Raw genomic sequence first — 8658 nt, 5'->3', positions numbered from 1 at the left:
GGACTAGCCCTGTGCTGGGCGTCCCCCCGCATGTCTATGAAACTGATCGTAGAAGTGCTAAATTACCCCCAATGTCATGTAAATTGGTGTAAGGGACACAATATTTTGTGTATACAATGTTAACTTAGTAACCTATCCTAATTTCACTGTTTTAATAGAACATTTTGTGAATAAGAAGCTGGATCGGAATAAGAAGTGAATAAGAAGCTAACGTCAGCCTCGTCCTGTGCTGGGGATATACACCCTGCCCCTCCCATCCCTGTAATAGTGTCATGCACTTTCACTTTCACTTTGACTACTGCTGCACTTTAGTCTATTACAGGGGAGACTCGGGTGGAAGAGAGGAAGCCAGGAGACCAGGTAGTATGGAGAGGGGGGCACAGGCAGGTGGTGGGGGGTGTATTGTGTCAGCAGGTGTAAGGGGAAGGACGGTAGGGATGAGAGGGGGAGAAGGGAGCCTGTGTGTGGGGAGGGGGCTGACTGGTGCCCCTACACAGACATCTGCAGGAACAGACACATTGCACATAACAGTCACATTGTTACCAGGTGGTCCCCAGTGGCCCTGTCCCTGCACTGTCCCTAGCACTGTCCCTGCTCTGTACCTAGCACTGTCCCTAGCACTGTCCCTGCACTGTCCCTAGCACTGTCCCTGCACTGTCCCTAGGACTGTCCCTGCATTGTCCCTAGAACTGTCCCTGCACTGTCCCTAGCACTGTCCCTGCACTGTCCCTGCATTGTCCCTAGAACTGTCCCTGCACTGTCCCTAGCACTGTCCCTGCACTATCCCTAGAACTGTCCCTGCACTGTCCCTACACTGTCCCTGCATTGTCCCTGCTCTGTCTCTAGCACTGTCCCTAGCACTGTCCCTGCACTGCCCCTAGCACTGTCCCTGCACTGTCCCTAGCACTGTCCCTGCACTGCCCCTAGCACTGTCCACTGTCCCTGCACTGTCCCTAGCACTGTCCCTGCACTGCCCCTAGCACTGTCCCTGCACTGTCCCTAGCACTGTCCCTAGCACTGTCCCTGCACTGTCCCTGCACTGTCCCTAGCACTGTCCCTACTCTGTCTCTAGCACTGTCCCTAGCACTGTCCCTGCACTGCCCCTAGCACTGTCCCTGCACTGTCCCTAGCACTGTCCCTGCACTGTCCCTGCCCCTAGCATTGTCCCTGCTCTGTCCCTAGCACTGTCCCTAGCACTGTCCCTGCACTGTCCCTGCATTGTCCCTATCACTGTCTCTGCACTGTCCCTAGCACTGTCCCTACACTGTCCCTGCTCTGTCTCTAGCACTGTCCCTAGCACTGTCCCTGCACTGTCCCTAGCACTGTCCCTGCCCCTAGCATTGTCTCTGCACTGTCCCTAGCACTGTCCCTGCACTGTTCCTGCCCCTAGCATTGTCCCTGCTCTGTCCCTAGCACTGTCCCTAGCACTGTCCCTGCATTGTCCCTAGCACTGTCCCTACACTGTCCCTGCATTGTCCCTGCTCTGTCTCTAGCACTGTCCCTAGCACTGTCCCTGCACTGTCCCTAGCACTGTCCCTGCACTGTCCCTAGCACTGTCCCTGCTCTGTCCCTAGCACTGTCCCTGCTCTGTCCCTAGCACTGTCCCTAAGCTGTGAATCTACACATCCCAGCATGTCCCGCCATAGTATTACCAGTCCCTAATAGCAATCTGTGGCAGGGCATGCTGGTACTAGTAGTTTCACAACATCCGGAGAGCCGCAGGTTGGCCAGACCTGCTCTAGAGGAACAAGCTTTATGGTCTGCACTTACTAATATAGTAATCTAATACTACAGTTTAACAATGTAATATAATAATATATCCAGCTCCTTATTGGGATAGAGGATGGGAGTACTGGTGATTTATGGAATTGAAAGTTGGTCCTTTATGGACAGACCAGTAACTTTTTTTTCTTTTTAACAAATAAATGTTATTGTTTTATACCGCATCTAAACATTTTGGGGGGAACGTAACGTGCAGATGTAACATGTGCAGAGAGAGAGAGTAAGATTTGGGTGGGTTATGTTGTTTCTGTGCAGGGTAAATATTGGCTGATTTATTTTTACACCGCAATTTAGATTTCACTTTCAACACACCACACCCAAATCTAACTCTCTCTGCACATGTTACATCTGCCCTCCCTGCAGTGCACATGGTTTTGCCCAATTGGTAACTTTTTTGGTTTGCTAACAACTGAATAGCCCCCAAAATCCCTCACTTGCTGATTCTCACACCCTATTACATGCCCCCCTTTGAACCTTTTCCGCAGATTCAGATTCTGCTAATGTCAGTTTCACACCTCTATTATGTCAAGTACAGCGTGAAGGTAGATATATTATTAATCGCATTATTCATCACTAATTATCACTATTGAATGTATCAAAGTGAATTGAAATAAGAAAAGTGTATTTTCAATGAAAAAGGGCCACAAGATGTGAGCAGTACAAACACTTATAGCAAAGGTAATTACTATGGGGGTAATTCCAAGTTGATCGCAGCAGGAAATTTTTTAGCAGTTGGGCAAAACCATGTGCACTGCAGGGGGGGCTGATATAACATTTGTAGAGAGAGAGAGATTTGGGTGGGTTATTTAGTTTCTGTGCAGGGTAAATACTGGCTGCTTTAATTTTACACTGCAATTTAGATTGCAGATTTAACTCACCACACCCAAATCTAACTCTCTCTGCACATGTTATATCTGCCTCCCCTGCAGTGCACATGGTTTTGCCCAACTGCTAAAAAATGTCCTGCTGCGATCAACTTGGAATTACCCCCCTATGTAAGAAACATAAGTATTTTATAAGCTATTTAAAAGCTATTGTATTGTAAGCTGGGGATCCGGACTGAAAGTCGACAGTAACTAGGTCAACAATGTCTAGGTCGACCACTATTGGTCGACAGTAACTAGGTGGACAGGGTGTCTAGGTCGACAGGGTCGTTAGGTCGACATGTTCTAGGTCGACAGGTCAAAAGGTCGACATGAATTTTTCACAATTTTTTTACTTTTTTTGAACCTTTTCATACTTAACGATTCACAGGGACAACGATTGGAACGGTAATCTGTGCCGAGCGAAGCGGTAGCGGAGCGAAGGCACTATGCCCGAAGCATGGCGAGCGAACGCGGTGCACTAATTGGGGTTCCCGGTCACTCTACGAAGAAAACGACACCAAAATAACATTAAAAACTCATGTCGACCTTTTGACCTGTCGACCTAGAACATGTCGACCTAAAGACCCTGTCGACCTAGTTACTGTCGACCAATAGAGGTCGACCTAGGCATTGTCGACCTAGTTATTGTATACTTTCAATACCACACCCTGTAAGCGGTGGCACTCCTGCAAAACTACAGCAAAACTGGGGCAGGGCTTGCTGGGATATGTAGTTCTGCAGCAGCTGAAGTGGCACAGGTTGCCTGACCATGTAGCGGGTAATGAAGTAACTAGAGACAGTGGAGTATCTATAATGGGTGAAAGGTGGACGGTGCACACGGTACTGCACACCCTAAACCTGTTTACCTCTCCAGAGACTCGCATCGGCGGCAGCAGGGCTGCACAAATCATCTGGAAGATGGCGAGGTGGGCATTTTCCTGGTGGTTTGCGTATGCGCTGTAGGAAAATCACTGGGAAAATGGCCACTGTGGCATTGCCCCGGAAACCTGCACATGCACACTAGACCCTGGCTAGTACTAGGCTAATAATACTGGCTGGCACTAGTGATACTATCATTGATGTGCGGTGAGGTGAGGCAGAGTATAATGCCCACATGTATATACTGCTGCACCTGTGTATAATGCCCACATGTATATACTGCTGCATCCCTGTGTATAATGCCCACATGTATATACTGCTGCACCTGTGTATAATGCCCACATGTATATACTGCTGCACCTGTGTATAATGCCCACATGTATATACTGCAGCACCTGTGTATAACGCCCACATGTGTATACTGCTGCACCTGTGTATAATGCCCACATGTATTTACTGCTGCACCTGTGTATAATGCCCACATGTATATACTGCTGCACCTGTGTATAATGCCCACATGTATATACTGCTGCACCTGTGTATAATGCCCACATGTATATACTGCTGCACCTGTGTATAATGCCCACATGTATATACTGCTGCACCTGTGTATAATGCCCACATGTATATACCGCTGCACCTGTGTATAATGCCCACATGTATATACCGCTGCACCTGTGTATAATACACACATGTATATACTGCTGCACCTGTGTATAATGCCCACATGTATATACTGCTGCACCTGTGTATAATGCCCACATGTATATACTGCTGCACCTGTGTATAATGCCCACATGTATATCATGCTGCACCTGTGTATAATGCCCACATGTATATACTGCTGCACCTGTGTATAATGCCCACATGTATATACTTTTGCACCTGTGTATAATGCCTACATATATATATATATATATATATTTCTTCTACGCTACTCCATGGCAGCCATTACTCTGGGATTTATCCCTACTCCTAGATTTTAGACAGGAAGTTTTTTCTATTTTAGGCTCCCCCCCTCTGGGAATATAGGTCCGACCGCCCCTGGCTTCCCCAGTCTTTTTCCTGTCTCCTTAGATAGTGATAGTGTAGTTGTTTGTTATTTTTTCAAATATGAGGCTTACCAGGATTTTTCCCGGCCTAATGCGCCTCTGTGAGCCGCGGCTGGAAGGGGTTTGGCACCCGGGACCCATGGAGGAGCATTGTATTACTGCCTGTGGCAGTACAAATGCTGGATGGCACCATTATAATTACTGCCTGTGGCAGTATAAATGCTGGATACCACTATGTTAATATTGGAGCAACTGTAATTACTGCCTGTAGGAGTACAGCTGTTTGCTACCATTGTGTACCTCTTTGGAGTGCCCATCGGGATGTGGAGAGGTGCGTCCCGTTTAAGTGATGCTGCTGGCTCCCATTACCGCTGGTGACCGCCAAGACGCTGTGCCTGGAGGGCGGAAGTAGCGCTGAGCCTGGAGCGCATGCGCCGCCCGGAGGCTGAGAGTCAGAGGGGGATAAAGATGGCGCGGTCCACCGCTGAGAGTGAGAGAGAAGCAGTGTTCCCAGATAAGGGGGCAAATAATATTTGGAAGAAAGATACTGAAGAATTGGTCAGCATGGATAAAGAGATGTCTCCCTCCACGCCTATATGTGCCCAGGAATGGTAAGCAGTCTCATTTAGGGCACTTATTATGTTATGTAGTTAGGGTGCTTAGTATATCATTTGCTTTGGTTGCAGTGTGTCTGAAGTTCCTAGGAAAAGAACATGTAAAAAGAAGCATCATTTGGCTTGTTCTGGATGTAGAAAAAGCTTTTCTGGAGACAAACATAGCAAGTTATGTGATGATTGTGAAGCATCCCATGGCCAATCTAAGCAAATTCAGGATCTGATGGAATGGATGAAAAAGTCATTTGTAACAAAGGATGAATTAAAGGAGCTTCAGGGGGCTAAAAGGTCCAGGTCGCAGACAAGTTTAGACGTTGCAGAGGATTCAGATAATTTTGTTGTATTGGATTATGCTGATAGTCCCTCTCCGGCAGAGTCGGAGGAGGCTCAGGAGCCAGATAGGTCGTTTAATTTGGATATAGTGGATAGCTTACTCAAGCATATGTATAGAGCTTTAAATATTAAGGATGAAGCACAGGAGGATGATGCTCAGGATCCTCTATTTGAGGATAGGATTAAGAAAAGCCGATGTTTTCCGGTGCATAAAGTGATGAAGGAGATTATGTCAGTGCAGTGGCAGACTGCGGACAAGCGTCTCAATTATATGAAAAGGTTAGATCGTATGTTTCCGGTACAGGATGAGGAATTTATTAAATGGTGCGAATTGCCCAAAGTGGATGCGGCAGTAGCAGAAGTTGTTTCCAAAACCACCATCGTGTTAGAAGACGGTGCGGTGCTTAAGGATGCGATGGACAAGAAGGTTGAGAGTTCCTTGAAAAAAGTCCACAAAGCATCAGCAGTGACGCTAAAGGCTGGGGTAGCGATGGCGTCAACAACCAGAACCCTGAGACTGTGGGGGAACAACCTGAATCGTGATTTGGAGGATCAGGTATCCAGACATCACCTGCAGAAAGACCTGGCTGTGATACTGAACGCGGTGGAATATCTGTGTGAGGCCTCTCTTGAGGTAGTCGAGTATGCGGCAAAATCATTAGCATGCAGGTGTAGCGGCTAGAAGGTCACTGCGGCTGCGTACCTGGACGTCCACTCAAAAAATAGATTGGTTGGTCTTCCTTATGTATGCGCTCGCCTTTTCGGAAGTAAGCTGGAGTCCATAATCAATGTCATGTCAGGCGGTAAATCCGCAAAGCTGCCATATGATAGAAAAGTAAGGTTTAGGGCTTCTTCACCTAAGCAGCAGTTTAAGGAAGCCAGGTCATACAGGCGAGGTGGGCAGTATGGTAGATACACTCCAACAACTACCAGGCAGTCCTTTCGTCAGTCTGGCAGAAGAGGCAATAGAAAATTCTGACTATATGATGCCCCAGAGTGCTGCGCCAGTAGGAGGCAGATTAATGAAATTTGCGGATCAGTGGCAGGAATCAACTCAAGAAGCCTGGGTATTAAAAGTAATCTCCCAGGGTTATCGCATAGAATTTATTAAGAAGCCGACGGGGCGGAATTTTGTAAAGTCAAAAATTCTAACGTCAAAAGAACAGATAATAGCCTTTCAAGATATTATAAAAAACATCATCAAAACACATGCAGTTGTAAAGGTACCGGTGGCAGAGGAGAGAAGAGGTTTTTATTCCAGGATGTTCTTGATTCAGAAACCATCAGGGGAATTCAGGGCAATTCTGGATTTAAGAAGTTTAAACAAATTTCTTATAAAGAAAAGGTTTCACATGGAAACATTGAAGACCATATTATTAGGGATAAAGCAGGAATACTTTATGGCCTCTATAGATCTGAAAGACGCCTACTTTCATGTGCCAATTCACAGGGACGACCAGAGGTTCCTAAGGTTTTACGTCCTTGGAAATCATCTTCAATTCACCTGCCTGCCGTTCGGCCTGTCTTACTCACCAAGAGTTTTCACGAAAGTGCTTCTAGCTCTAGTGGCACATATGAGAGTGACGGGCATAGCATTGTGGCCGTACCTGGACAACTTGCTGATCTGTGCAAGTACGAAAGCGACTCTAATAGCAACGGTACAGAGGACTCTTCAGATTCTTCAAGCTCATGGATGGCTAGTGAACTGGAAGAAGAGCAAGTTAGATCCGACACAAGGCCTACAGTTCTTAGGGGTTTGGATAGATTCAAAGAAGTACACGGTAGCATTATCAGAAGACAGATGCAAGAAGATTCAGGATCTCTCATCCCGGGTTCAGGTAGAGGACAGCATTTCACTCCGTCTGGGCCTGCGTCTTGTAGGGATGTTGTCTTCTACGATAGAAGTTGTACCCTGGGCCAGGTGGAAAATGAGAACGTTCCAGTGGGACATAATCAGAGCGGTCCGTATAGGCAGAGACCTAGACCACAAGATAATCCTCACTCAAGGAGCAAAGAAGTCCCTGGATTGGTGGATAGACCAGAGCCTAAGTCAGAGGTCAGTGTCCTTAGCACAACCCAAGTACGCTGTCTTGACAACAGATGCAAGTGCCACAGGTTGGGGAGGTCATCTGTTAAGTCACACATGCCAGGGGTCATGGTCCACCCAAGAAAAACTCATGTCTTCCAACAAGCGAGAAATGAGGGCAGTGTGAAATTCTATACGTTGTTTTCAGACGTTGCTGGTGCAGTCTCATCTGAGAGTGTTCTCGGACAATGTGACAGTCGTGGCATATTTAAACCGACAAGGAGGCACCAGAAGTGGAGATCTATGGGTGGAAGTAGCAAAGATTTTGGATTGGGCAGTACAAAATCTAAAGTCCATAACAGCCCTTCATGTTCCAGGAGAATCCAACTTAGTGGCGGATTACCTGAGCAGACACGATGTATTACCGGGAGAATGAGAGCTGAATCCTCAAGTGTTCCTCTTAATAACACAGAGGTTTGGGTACCCTCAGATAGACCTGATGGCCACATCCCAGAATACGAAAGTGGGACATTTCTTTTCAAGGTACCAGTCCCCAAATTCCAGCGGGACAGATGCTCTCTCCCAGAGATGGAACTTCAGCCTCAGTTATGTGTTCCCTCCACTACCAATGATACCTCGATTTCTACGGAAAATCAGAGAGGAGAAAGCCGTAGTTATAATAGTTCTACCTCATTGGCCAAACAGAGTGTGGTTTCCCAAAGTCCTCAGAATGACGATACAGGGTCCATGGACCTTACCAGTAGAACCAGAGTTACTACGACAAGGAGCAGTCTGTCATCCGAACCCACAGAGTCTTCATTTGACGGCGTGGAAGTTGAGAGGTCAATCCTGAGAAGTAAAGGACTTTTAGAACAGGTTGTCACCTTACTTATGAAAGCAAGGAAGAGCATCTCTTCAAAATCCTATTATAGAATGTGGAGAAAATTTGGCGATTGGTTAGGAGATGATGTCGAAATCTCTAAGGTTGAAGTTCCGCAGGTACTGCAGTTTCTAAGCGAAGGTTTTCAGATGGGTCTTGCAGTATCAACCATCAAGGTGCAAATATCAGCCTTAAGTATATTGCTGGATAGAAAGTTGTCGGAGGA

At 46.7% G+C, this 8658-nt stretch overlaps 1 protein-coding gene across 2 annotated transcripts in view; it reads left to right on the top strand.

The window, feature by feature from the left end:
• Positions 1-260: 260 nt before the first annotated feature.
• LOC134945656 (uncharacterized) overlaps positions 261-8658 on the top strand; it is an 80572-nt gene continuing 72174 nt past the window's right edge. For both annotated transcript variants that reach the window (XM_063935095.1, XM_063935094.1), the window contains exon 1: positions 261-360. The gene's annotated coding sequence lies outside the window, so the exon portion shown is untranslated. The remainder of the gene's footprint in view (positions 361-8658) is intronic.

Source organism: Pseudophryne corroboree, chromosome 7, assembly GCF_028390025.1.
Source record: "Pseudophryne corroboree isolate aPseCor3 chromosome 7, aPseCor3.hap2, whole genome shotgun sequence".
Classification (NCBI taxonomy): Eukaryota; Metazoa; Chordata; class Amphibia; order Anura; family Myobatrachidae; genus Pseudophryne; species Pseudophryne corroboree.
The sequence above is the reverse complement of the archived record's forward strand: the minus strand, read 5'-3'. Positions and strand labels throughout refer to the sequence as shown.